This window comes from Pleurodeles waltl, chromosome 5 (genome assembly GCF_031143425.1).
Source record: "Pleurodeles waltl isolate 20211129_DDA chromosome 5, aPleWal1.hap1.20221129, whole genome shotgun sequence".
Taxonomy (NCBI): Eukaryota; Metazoa; Chordata; class Amphibia; order Caudata; family Salamandridae; genus Pleurodeles; species Pleurodeles waltl.
Window position 1 is genome coordinate 1,733,804,828 of NC_090444.1, and position 13,710 is coordinate 1,733,818,537.

Genomic DNA, 13,710 nt, shown 5'->3' on the forward strand with positions numbered 1-13,710 from the left:
TACTTGCCTCCCCACGCTAGACTGCAAACCTGTGTACTGCGTAATTTGCAGCTGCTTCGGCTCCTGTGCACTCCTCCAGGATTTCCTTCATGCACAGCCTAGCCTGGGTCCCCAGCACTCCGTCCTGCAGTGCTCAACCCTCTGAGTTGGCCTCCGACGTCGTGGGACCCTCCTTTGTGACTCTGAGCCAGCTCTGGTTCACAAATCTTTTAAGTTCCTACTCTGGTACTTCTGCGGGTGCTGCCTGCTTCTGTGGGGGCTCTCTGAGTTGCTGAGTGCCCCCTCTGCCTCCTCCTCCAGAGGGAGACATCCTGGTCCTTCCTGGTCCCCAGCAGCACCCAAAAACCTCTACCGCGGCCCTTGCAGCTAGCAAGGCTTTTTTGTGGTATTTCTGCTTGGCAACACTTCTGCAACCTTCAGCACGCCATGGGACATCTTCCATCCAAAGGAGAAGTTCCTAGCTCTCTTCGTTGTTGCAGAAACCTAAGCTTCTTCCATCCAGAGGCAGCTTCCTTGCATGTTCATCTGGGGTTTCCTGGGCTCCTGCCCCCCCTGGACACTATCGCGACACTTGGACTTGATCCCCTTGCCTTGCAGGTCCTGAGGTCCAGGAATCCGTCTTCAGTGCTTTGCTGGTGTTTGTGGTTCTTGGAGAATCCCCCTATCACAACTGTTGTGTCCTTTTGGGGTAGTAGGTGTACTTTACTCCTACTTTTCAGGGTCTTGGGGTGGGGTATCTTGGACACCCTGACTGGTTTCTTACAGTCCAGCGACCCTCTACAAGCTCCCATAGGTCTGGGGTCCATTCATGATTCGCCTTCCACATTTTTGAGTATATGGTTTGTGTTGCCCCTAGACCTATGTTCACCTATTGCATCCTATTGTAATTCTACACTGTTTGTATTACTTTTCTTACTCTTACTTACCTGTTTTGGGTTTGTGTACATATAACTTGTGTATATTACTTACCTTCTTACTGAGGGTACTCACTGAGATACTTTTGACATATTGTCATAAAAATAAAGTACCTTTATTTTTTAGTAACTCAGTGTATTGGGTTTTCTTATGATATTGTGCTATATGATATAAGTGGTATAGTAGGAGCTTTGCATGTCTCCTAGTTCAGCCTAAGCTGCTTTGCCATAGCTACCTTCTATCAGCCTATGCTGCTAGAAACACCTCTATTCTACTAATAAGGGATAACTGGACTTGGCACAGGGTGTAAGTACCACATGGTACCCACTATAAGCCAGGCCAGCCTCTACAGGTGGTAACTTCATGCCTGCATACCTCAAGGCAATGTGGAAGGAGTGTGGTGTTACCTGCAAGTTCACCACCCCTTATCATCCACAAACAAATGGATTGGTTGAGAGGTTTAATAAAACTCTCAAATGCATGATCATGGGACTCTCTGAGAAACTCAGAAGGAGATGGGATGTCCTCTTGCCATGTCTCCTTTTCGTCTACAGTGAGGTACCCCAAAAAGGAGTGGGCTACAGCTCCTTTGAGCTCCTCTTTGGTCACCCTGTTAGTGATCCCTTTACTCTTGTTAAGGAGGGTTGGGCACAACCTTTAAAACCTCCAAAGCAAGACATTGTGGACTATGTACTTGCCCTAAGATCTAGAATGGCTGAGTACATGAAAAAGGCCACTAAAAACATCAGGCCAGCCAAGAGCTCCAAAAGCAATGGCATGACCAGAAGGCTGTCCTGACAGAGTACCAACAAGGACAGAAGGTGTGGGTATTGAAGCCTGTGGCCCTAAGAGCACTCCAGGACAAATGGAGTAGACCCCATCTCACTGTGAAAAAGAAAGGTGAGGTCACCTATCTGGTGGACCTGGGCACTGCCAGAAGCCCCCTTTGGGTGCTTCATGTCAATCGCCTTAAGCCTTACTATGACAGGGTGACTTAACCCTGCTCATGGCCTCAGATGAGGGGCAGGAGGAAGAAAATGACCCTCTCCCTGCCTGACCTCTTCTCCACCACTGATGACTTAGTGGAAGGAGTGGTTCTGCCTCACTGCTGAGCAGAGGATGGACTGCAAAAATCTCCTAGGACAGTTTTCTGACCTCTTCTCTCTCATACTTGGTACAACTACCTGATGTGAACATACAATTGACACTGGAGACAATTTACCTGTCAACAGTAACAATTACAGGCAGCCTGACTATGTCAGAGATTGCATTAAAACAGAGGTTCAGAAAATGTTGGATCTAGGAGTTATTGAGGCCCCTGATATCCCCTGGGCCAGCTCAGTGGTGCTTGTCCCCAAACCACATAGCAAAGAAGGAAAGAGAGAAATGTAGTTTTGTGTTGACTACAGGGGTCTTAATACAGTAACCAAAACTGATGCTCACCCTAAACCCAGGGCAGGTGAGTTAATAGATACACTGGCACCTGCCAAGTATCTACGCACCTTTGATTTGACTGCAGGGTTTTGGCAGATCATATTGTCAGAGGATGCTAAATCAAAAACTGAATTTTCTACTGTAGGAGGGCATTATCAATTCACCATTATGCCCTTTGGTTTGAACAATGCACCCGCCACTTTGCAGAGGCTGGTGAATACAGTCCTCCAAGTTTTGGAAGCTTTCAGTGCAGAATACTTAGATGATATTGCTGTGTTTAGCTCCACCTGGGATGACCACCTGGTCTACCTCTGGAAAGTTTTGGAGGCACTGCAAAAGGCAGGCCTAACTATCAAGGCTTCAAAGTGCCAGATAGGGCAGGGGAAAGTGGTTTATCTAGCCCACCTGGTAGGTGGAGAACAGATTGAACCACTACAGGAGAAGATTCTGACCATTAGGGACTGGGCTCCCCTAGTACACAGACCCAGGTCAGAGCCTTCTTAGGTCTCACTGGGTATTACAGGCGGTTCATTAAGAATTAAGGCTCCATTGTTGCCTCGCTTAATGACCTCACCAGTAAGAAGATGCCTAAAAAGGTATTGGGGACAGCTAGCTGTCAGAAAGCCTTTGAGGAGCTTAAGTAGGCAATGTGCTCTGCACCTGTCTTGAAGAGCCCAAACTACTCAAAAAATGCATTGTCCAAACAGATGTTTCTGAATTAGGGTTAGGGGCTGTACTATCACAACTTAACTGACAGGGCCAGGATCAACCTGTTGCATTCATCAGCAAGAGACTGACTCCCAGAGAAAAGTGTTGGTCTGCCATAGAGAGGGAGGCCTTTGCTGTGATCTGGGCCCTGAAGAAGCTGAGACCCTACTTGTTTGGGACTCACTTCATTGTTCAAACAGACCACAAACCTCAATTATGGATTAAACAAATGAAAGGTGAAAACTCTAAATTGTTGAGGTGGTCCATTTACCTACAGGGGATGGACTTTACAATGGAACATAGACCTGGGAGTATCCACTCCAATGCAGATGGACTCTCCAGATATTTCCACTTAGACAATGAAGACTCATCTGGGCAAGGTTAGCCTTATTGTCCCTCATTTGGGGGGGATTTGTGTAGGAAAGTACCATCTTTCTTGGCATGTTACCCCCATTTTTACCTGTATGTCAGTATGTTGTTGCCTGTCTCACTGGGATCCTGCTGGTCAGGACCCCAGTGCTCATATTTTATGGCCTAATGTGTGTGTGTTGTGTATTTTGCCTAACTGTGTCACTGAGGCTCTGCTAATCAGAACCCCAGTTCTTATGCTCTTCCTGCTTTTGAATGTGTCACTATAGGCTAGTGATTTCATTTATCAGTTTCAATTAGCACTCTGGACCCTCCTCATAAGTCCCTAGTATATGGTACCTAGGTACCCAGGGCATTGGGGTTCCAGGAGATTCTTATTGGCTACAGCATTTCTTTTGCCACCCATGAGGAGCTCAGACAAACCTTTTCACAGGACTGCCACTGCAGCGTGCATGAAATAGTGCACACATCATTTCACAGCCATTTCCACTGCACTTAAGTAACTTATAAGTCTCCTATATATCTAACCTTCATTTAATGAAGGCTAGATGCAAAGTTACTAAGTGTGGGGGCATCCTTACACTAGCAAAGGTGTCCCCACATAGTTCAGGGCCAATTCCCAGGACTTTGTGAGTGCACAGACACCATTACACGCATGCACTACATATAGGTCGATACCTATGTGTAGCTTCACAATGGTAACTCTGAATATGGCCATGTAAGGTGTCTAAGATCATGGAATTGTACCCCCCTTTCCAAATCTAGTATTAGGGAGCCAATTCTATGCATCCTGGGGCCTCCACCATGGACCCCCAGTACTGCCAAACCAGCTCTCTGAGGCTTGCAATGCAGCTACAGCTGCTGCCACCTCACAGATGGGGTTCTGCCCTCCTGGGGTCTGAGCAGCTCAGTCCCAGGAAGGCATAACAAAGCATTTCCTTTGGGAGTAGGGTGTTACACCCTCACCCTTTGGAAGTAGGTGTTACAGGCTGGGGGGGTAGCCTCCCCCACCCTCTGGAAATGCTTTGAAGGGTACAGATGGTACCCTCCTTGCATAAGGAAGTATCACCGGTTTAGGGACCCCTTGTCCCCTGAACTGGCGCAAAACTGGACAAAGAAAAGGGGAGTGACCACTACCCTGTCCATCACCACCCTAAGGGTGGTGCCCACAGCTCCTCCAGTGTGTCCCAGACTCCAGCCAGCAACTGCAACAGTTTCCATGGTGTGCACGCTCTGGGTACTCCCTGTCTTCACCCTGCACCAGAAGGACCAAAGAAATCTCCAGTGGAGTGATGGAGTCACTCCCCTGCTCAAGCAGGCTCCTTCTAAGTCAACAACCGGTTCTCTTGGACTCCTCTCCTGGTGACTAGCATGCTCCTTGGAACACAGAAGGTAGACCCTTTTGACACAGACTGTCCTGAGGTCCTGCTGTCCCAATTTGGAGGAGCTAGGATCTTGCCTTTCCAAAGAACTACAGTACCCCTGTGCACCGCGTCTTCTTCACCTCCTGAGGCCTCTGCGCACGATTTGAAAAATTTCTTCAGGCACAGCTCGGCCCACATCCCCAGCACTCTATCCTGCGATGCTCAACTCGCTGAGTTGACCTTCGGCAGCGTGGGACCCTCCTTTATAGTGCTGCACCAACTGCATTTTGCACCTCCTATGTCCCCATGTCCTGGGCCTCCCATGGGTGCTGTCTGATCTTATGAGGGCTCTCTGAAGTGCTGAGAGCCCCCTCTTCATCCTCGCACAGAATTGAAGCCCCCAGGTCCCTCCTGGGTCCAGACAGCGCCACTTTGATGCAAAGCGCGACTTTGCCAGAACCAAGGCTTGTTGGAGGAATCCAGTGCCAAAACTCACCTGCATCCAACTTTTCTTCCAGGGACATCTAGTGCATCATGCAGGAACCCACTTACATCTTCCTTGTGTGCATTTCTGCAGTCTTCGTCCAAGCAGGGACTCTTCTTTTGCACCCTCTTCTGGGTTGGCAGGGGCTCCTGTCCTTCTTGGAGTTTCTTTCGACTTCTAGACTTGGTCTCCTTCCTTTGCAGGTCTTCAGGTCCACAAATCCAGCAGTTGTTGTTTGCAGTTTTGCTTGGTTCTTGCAATCACTCCAATCATGACTTGTAGTGTGTCCTAAGGAAACTTGCAGTACTTTACTGCTGCTTTTCTGGGCTCTGGGGTGAGGTAATTTACTTACTTTTGCTGTATTCTTATGCTCCCAGTGGGCATGTGAGGTGTTTAGGAACTGGGAATTGTACCTCAATCTGATTCTGGTATTGGGGGGCCAATCCCATGCACCATGGGGGCTCCACCATTGACCCCCAGTACTGCCAAACCAGATCTCTGAGGTTTCACTGCAGCCCCAGCTGCTGCCACCTCACAGACAGGCTTCTGCCCTCCTGGGACTTGGGCAGCCGAATCCCAAAAAGGCAGAACAAAGCATTTCCTTTGGGACAGGGGTGGTACACCCTCTCCCTTTGGAAATAGGTGTTACAGGCATGGCATCCTCCCAGAGCCTCTGGAAATACTTTGAAGGCCACAGTTGGTGCCCTCCTTGCATAATCCAGTGTACACTGGTTCAGGGGCCTCCAGTCCCTGCTCTGGTACAAAACTGGACAAAGGAAAGGGGAATAGCTATTTTCCTGTCCATCACTACCACAGGGGTGGTGCCTAGAGCTCCTCCAGAGTGTCCCTGGGTTCTGCCATCTTGTTTTCAGGATGGTCAGGGAACTCTCAAAGCATCTGAGTGGCCAGTGCCAGCAGGTGATGTCAGAGACCCCTCATGATAGGTGCTTACCTGGTTAGGTGACCAATCCCCCTCTCAGGGCTATTAAAGGTCTCTCCGTGTCCTCAAATTTGGATTGTAAGGCTCCAGCAGGAATCCTCTGCAACCTCTGCTTCACTTTCTACCATCGGATCAACCACAGAACTGCTCCAGGAACTCTACAACTGCAACAAAGTATCCAAGGAGGCTACTTCAACTCTGTAATTTCAGCTCCTGCCAGCAACTGCAACAGTTTACAGGTTGTGCACACTCCGAGGACTGCCTGTCTTAATCCTGCACCAGAAGGACCAAAAGAATCTCCCGTGGACTGACAGAGTCACTTCCCTGCTTCAGCAGGCACCTCTCTGCAGCGATGACCGGTACAATCGGTCCCCTTTCCTGATGATGAGCATGGACCCTGGAACACAGGTGGTGGACCGAAGTGATCCTGACTGTCCAAAGGTCCAACTGTCCAAATTTGGTGGAGGTAAGAGCTTGCATCCCGAGCCAGACAGTACCCCTGTGCACTGCGTGTTTTGTAGCTCTTAGGGGTTCTGTGCGCTTCTCCAAGGAATCCTTCATGCACAGCGTAGCCCAGGTCCCCAGCTCTCAAGCCTGCGACACTCAGCTCCCTGAGTTGTTCTCCCGCGGCGTGGGATCTCTTTGTGTAGTGCTGTGACAACTATAATTTGCAACTCCTATGTCCCCATGTCCTGGGACTCCTGTGAGTGCTGCCTCGTCTTCTGAGGGCTCTCCAAAGTCCTGAAAGCCCTCTCTGTGTCCTCAGTCTGAGTTGAGACCTCCAGGGAGCACCTTTTTGTCACCAAATGCTTCTCTGGTGTGGCCAATGCTTGTTGGTGGAATCCAGCGACAAAAACCAGCCTGCATTCTTCTACTCGACGTGGGACATCTGTTGCACCAAGCAGGAATCCACAGCTGTCTTCTTTGGTGCATCTCTCACAAGGGGGCAGAAACCACTAGACTCCAGGGATTTTTTTATTTTTTCATATTGCATGATTTTGTTGTTTGGGAGTGGCCCCTTGGGCAAGGGTCACTCCCATTTTGGGGGCATGTTACCTGTGGCCATTTCTGCCCCCCTTGGGAGCAGATCAGCCTATTATTTTTAGGCTGATCTGTCCCCTAGGGGGGCAGAAACCACTAGAACACCAGGGATTATAGTAAAAATGTTTATTTATGTGAGGGGGTGCCCCCTTGGGCAAGGGGTGCCTCCCCAAGGGGGGCATTGAACTGTTGGCCATTTGTGCCCCTCTTGGGGGCAGATCAGCTTATTATTTTTAGGCTGAACTGCCCCCAAGGGGGGCAGAAGCCACTTTGACACCAGGGATAGTGTGTGTGTGTTAGTGGATGGGGGAGTGGCCCCTTGGGCAAGGGTCGCCCCCCTTTGGGGGCACGTGTACCAAGGTAATTTCTGCCCCCCTCGGGGACAGATCGGCCTATTTTTTTTAGGCCCATCTGCCCCCAAGGGGGGCAGGAACCACTAGAATGCCAGGGATTTTTTAAAAATATGTTTATTTATGTGGGGGGGCGTCCCCTTGGGCAAGGGGGGCATTGAACTGTTGGCCATTTCTCCCCCTCCTTGGGGGCAGATGGGCCTATTTTTTTTAAGCCCATTGTCCCCAAGGGGGGCAGAAGCCACTTAGGCACCAGTGTGTGTTTTTTTTTATTTGGGGGGTGGCCCCTTGGGTAAGGGTCGCTCCCCATGGGGACACACTACTAAAGGTATTTTCTGCCCTCTGTGGGGCAGATAGGCCTATTTCTTTAGTAGGCCCATCTGCCCCATGGCAGAATCCACTTAGGCACCAATTTCTAAATGCTTAATGGTGGGGTGTTTTTCAACTGACAAAGTATTTGCATTTGTGATAAAAAAAAATCCTCCTTTTTGTTCTACTTCAAAGCTTTTGCTTTATTTGCTGTGGCTCCTTGCGGTTTTGGCGGTGGTTGACCTGCGGTTTGCATAGTTGCATGTTTCAGGTAAGTAAAAACAATTTACTCCAAAGGAGTATTGTTGCCATGCATGAATGACGTGTTTGTAGGTGGTGTACTAAATGCAGGATTGTGTGTGAAATTCTCCTTAGATTTGTGCACAATGATATTTGTGTTGTCTTATTTCTAATTTGCTTTTCTTTCTTTCTTTTTAGTGGGATACAATTGGTGATTGCTGTGTCTGTGCAGAGTAGTTGCTGGTGACTCAAGCTTTTTCAGGCAAGTGAGCGGTATTGTTTTTGAGTTCATAACTCTTACTGATAAAGCTACACTTTATTACTTATCTTACACAGTGCTGGTTGTTGGTGGTGCATTTGTCCAGTTACTTTTCATTGGAAAGATCATGGCTAGCTGCAGGATGACCGCTCAGCAGGTGGATGGTATGCTTTTTGAGTCATTGTCTGATTATGATTATGAGACGGACTCTGCATCTGAGGCAGAGGAGGAAGTGAGAGATTCTGGCAGTGAAGTTTCTGTCGGAGATGAATCTTCTGATAAGGAAGCCACTCTCAGTGCAGATGAAGGTCCTGTTTTAGAGGAGGAACTGATGTGCCATTAGTGCAGCAACCTGGGGCTGAAAGGTTTCCTGTTAGAAGACCTGAACTCTGGGTTGCCCCAAACATGGAGCAGCCAGAGTTGCCTGATATTACTGGTCTCCCAGGGTGTAGAGTCAACACAGAGAATGTTTTGCCTGTCAATTTCTTTGAGTTATTTGTGGAGGATGTGTTTTTTAAGAGATTGTAGAGCAGACTAATTTGTATGCGGAGAAGTATTTGAGGAACAACGCTGCTAGACTTAGGCCACACTCTAGAGCTACCCAGTGGATTCTCACAAATTTGGAGGAGATAGCAAGGTTTTTGGGTTTGACTCTTTTGATGGGGTTGATAAGGAAGCTGTCACTGGCTTCTTATTGGTCTACTAGACCCTTGATGGCAACAGCTATATTTCCTGCAACCATGAGTCGTAATCGGTATTTGCTTCTTCTTAGGATGCTGCATTTTGTTGACAATGCATTAGCCTTGCCACAAGATCACCTTGATTCTGACCGTCTTTTTAAGATTAGGCCTGTCCTTGATCATTTGGTAGATTATTTTTCAGAGGTCTATGTTCCAGGCAGAGAAATAGCTGTGGACGAGTCTTTGGTCCTCTTCAAGGGTGGTTTGGTTTTTAGGCAGTACATTCCTAGCAAGAGTGCACGATATGGAACTAAATTGTATATGCTGATTGAAAGTAGTACAGGATACATGTATAGTTTCCGTGTCTACACTGGTAGGGATTCCAGGTCCCCCTGGTTGCCTTCCCACTTTTGGAGTTACTGAGAAAATTGTGTGGGAACTTGGTAGACGATTGTTCAACAAAGATCACCATTAGTATGTGGATAACTTCTACACTGGAGTGCAGTTGTTCAAGGAATTGTTTAGAGTGGACACTGTTGCTGGTGGCACAATTCATTGTAACTGGAAAGGCTATCCAAGGGAGCTTGTCTGTAAAAAACTTGAGAGGGGACAGTGCAGTGGCTTGCAGAATGATGAGCTGCTATCTTTGAAATTTTCAGACAAGAGGGATGTCTACATGCTAAGTACCATCCATGATGAGAGTACTTCCCCCGTGACTGTTTGGGGCCAGGTTGCTGAAGTGCGCAAACCTGTGTGCATTTTAGATTATAATAAGCACATGGGAGGTGTAGACAGAGTTGATCAGAGGTTGGAACCTTATACTACTATTCGTAAGTCTTATGTTTAGTATACGAAGTTAGCAATTCACCTCTTCCACTTAGCAACTTTTAATGCTTTTATTGTGTTTAAGGATAGGTCTCCTTGTTCAAAGATGACATTTGTGAAATTTCAGGAGTCAGTGATAGAGAGACTTATTGTGGTGGAACAGACAAGAGTTCCTAGAGAAGCAGTGGTGGAGGATGTGGCTAGATTGAAAGATCGCACATTCCACCCACACCCAAAAAAGACTTTCCACCTAAGAAATGTAGAGTCTGTGCTCGGAGAAGTATCCGGAGGGAGACTCGAATATACTGCCCAGATTGTCCTTCAAAGCCTGGGCTGCGTGTGGGTGGTTGATTCAAGAATTGCCGCACCCAGAAGAATTACTGGGAACTACCACAAGTGTAAACTGCCTGTTTTATATTTTCATGTGTTCAGTTTCATGGTTGGCATTTCTGTCATGTACTTAGTTAGAGCTTTTGTGTTGGTAGTTTTGTAATTATTTCTAATTAGTTAGTGGTTTCTTTGTTTTCAAAACAAAAAAAAAAGTGATGCCATTGTGTGTGGAGTGGCGCTTGGCAGACGGTGTACATATTGACTTGCTGTTGGCTACTGCAACACACTGCCAGCCAAACGACAGTCCACACACTCCCATCAGCTGGTGGGATTGCTGTATCAGGCATGTGGGCGTTTGTAAGTGATGGGTCCTTGAGTGGCGCTGTCTGTCGATGCAAGTGTTGTAATGTGCTGGGTCCGTGGCTAGCGGCGTGAATTGTCTTGTGCATGTCATGTATGAAAGGTGTGTGAATGGACTGTAAAGGGGTTGGTGCCTTGCCGTGGCTTTACAGCTCATGAGCAGTGAGTCATTGTTTCAGTTTTTTGGCCTTTCAGTTATTAACAGTGCATTTCATTTTTGCGAAATCTCTTGTTAATAAAATTTGATCTACTGAACCATCACTCACCCATGTGCCAAATCCAACCAGTATGCGTGGTAAAAATGACAAAACCTGCTCCGCTGTAATCAGGTGTCACAGCACACCTGTGACATGCTAGGTGTCTCGGGTGGGACCCCGATGATGAAGCATGCCACCAACTTGGTTGGTGGGTCAGGGGTCTTTTTAGCATAACCTAAGTGTGTTTCTTTTCACAATTTTAGTGTTCGGAACATCACATAAGTATGTGGACACACCAAAATGATATATTGCAAAACTACCTGTGTTTGGGGGGGGGCACCTATGTTTTTGGTCCCGGGTGCGGCCTTCATCTAGGGAAACCTACAAACCCAGACATATTTTAAAAATAGACACCCAAGGATTCCGAGTAGGTGTGGCTTGCCTGGATCCCCCAACATTTTCTTACTCAGACTCCTCTGCAAACCTCAAAATTTGCTTAAAAAATCATATTTTCCTTACTTTGTAGGATCACCGCTGCGGCACAAATTTCACACCACCCAGCATTCCCCTCAGTCTCCCAAGTAAAATGATCCCTCACTTGCGTGTGTCCCCAAAGCAGACTCAGCCTAAAAGATGTATAAAAAACAAATATGTGTTTATCAACTTGTTGCGCTATCTCTTCAATCTCCAAAGGTTTTTGGCATTTTTCTGTTGCAGGCACCTGGGCCACCCACACAAGTGAGGTATAATTTTTATTGGGAGACTTGGCGGAACGCTGGATGGAAGGAAATTTGTGGCTCTTCTCAGATTCCATAACTTTCTGTCATTGAAATGTGAGGAAAACTTGTTTTTTTGGCCCAATTTTGAGGTTTGCAAGGAATTCTGGGTAACAGAACCTGGTCAGAGCCCCACAAGTCACCCCATCTTAGATTCCCCTAGGTGTCTAGTTTTAAAAAATGCACAGGTTTGCTGGGTTTCCCCAGGTGCCGGCTGAGCCAGGGGCCAAAGTCCACAGCTAGGCACTTTGTGAAAAACAGCTCTGTTTTCTTTCTGCTAATGTGATGTGTCCTTGTTGTGTTTTGGGGCATTTCCTGTCGCGGCGCTAGGCCTACCCACACAAGTGAGGTACACTTTTTATCGAGAGACTTGGGGGAACGATGGGTGGAAGGAAATTTGTGGCTCCTCTCAGATTCCAGAACTTTATGTCACCGAAATGAGAGGAAAAGGTGTTTTTTTGGCCAGATTTTGAGATTTGGAAAGGTTTCTGGGTAACAGAGCCTGCTCAAAGCCCCACAAGTCACCCCATCTTAGATTCCCCTAGGTGTCTAGTTTTTAAAAATGTGCAGGTTTACTAGGTTTCCTCAGGTGCCGGCTGAGCTAGAGGCCAAAATCCACAGCTGGGCACTTTGTAAAAAAGAGCTCTGTTTTCTTTCTGAAAATGTGATGTGTCCACATTGTGTTTTGGGGCATTTCCTGTCACGGGCGCTAGGCCTACCCACACAAGTGAGGTACCCTTTTTATCGGGGGACTTAGGGGAACGCTGGGTGGAAGGAAATTTGTGGCTCCTCTCAGATTCCAGAACTTTCTGTCACCAAAATGAGAGGAAAAAATGTTTTTTAGGCCAAATTTTGAGGTTTGCAAAGATTTCTGAGTAACAGAACCTGGTCAAAGCCCCACAAGTCACCCCATCGTAGATTCCGCTAGGTGTCTAGTTTTTTAAAAATGCGCCAGTTTGCTAGGTTTCCACAGGTGCCGGCTGAGTTAGAGGGCAAAATCCATAGCTGGGCACTTTTTAAAAAACAGCTCTGTTTTCTTTCTGAAAACGTGATGTGTCCACGTTGTGTTTTGGGGCATTTCCTGTCACGGGCACATGGCTACCCATGCAAGTGAGGTACCCTTTTTATCGAGAGACTTGGGGGAACGATGGGTAGAAGGAAATTTGTGGCTCCTTTCAGATTCCAGAACTTTCTGTCATTGAAATGAGAGGAAAAAGTGTTTTTTGGGCCCAATTTTGAGGTTTGCAAAGGATTCTGGGTAACAGAACCTGGTCAGAGCCCCACAAGTCACCCCATCTTAGATTCCCCTAGGTGTCTAGTTTTCAAAAATTTCACAATATGGCAACTCTAATAAGATTTAATCAAAGCACAGATCATAAACATTAGAGCAAAGCACAACGTCAACATGGACTAATCTTAGCAGAGTATCATTAGCGCATTATTCAACAAAACATCAATTCAGTCCTTTGTCTATTTGTTTCCGTCTTAGTGAACCCCTTCACTATCCTCGAATTAGCATTAGCATGTTGGGCTTCATGCAAAACAATTTAGCAACACAAATTTAGAAAACATCTGACTATGGTCTCTATCAAAAGAAGCAGTTGGTACCTAGAAAGTAGGTACCAAACTTTTATTATCGCAGGCTCAGTTAGTAGTCCCATTGTCTTTACCAGTTCAGGCAACCTATTGCAAGTTTATACTGTTGCATTCAGCAAGAATGTCTCCTTGAGCAAGTCGAGTCTCATGAGAAAGAATTTACTATGGTTACACACATCTTCTAGCTTCTGGAAAAGTACGGCTACATGTCCTTAGCAAGTCAGCACATTGCACGTTAGAAAAACACATTTAATATGAGACCAGCAGCTAGGCCCCGACTCATGCTAACTAAGGCCTAGTAATTAATTTTAGCAAAATCTTGACATATAACTCGTAATGCTAATACAAAACCACACATTAGCAAATCAATAATTCATTATTAGTCAACTTCATTCATCATCGTCTATATTGGTGGCCACTCCCAGTGGGCACATTTCAAGCGCGTATGTTAAAAGCACATTAATACATTTTCTATGCGACATCATTATACATTAATTTGCAAACATTTCATGTTAATTTTTTATTATAATAAC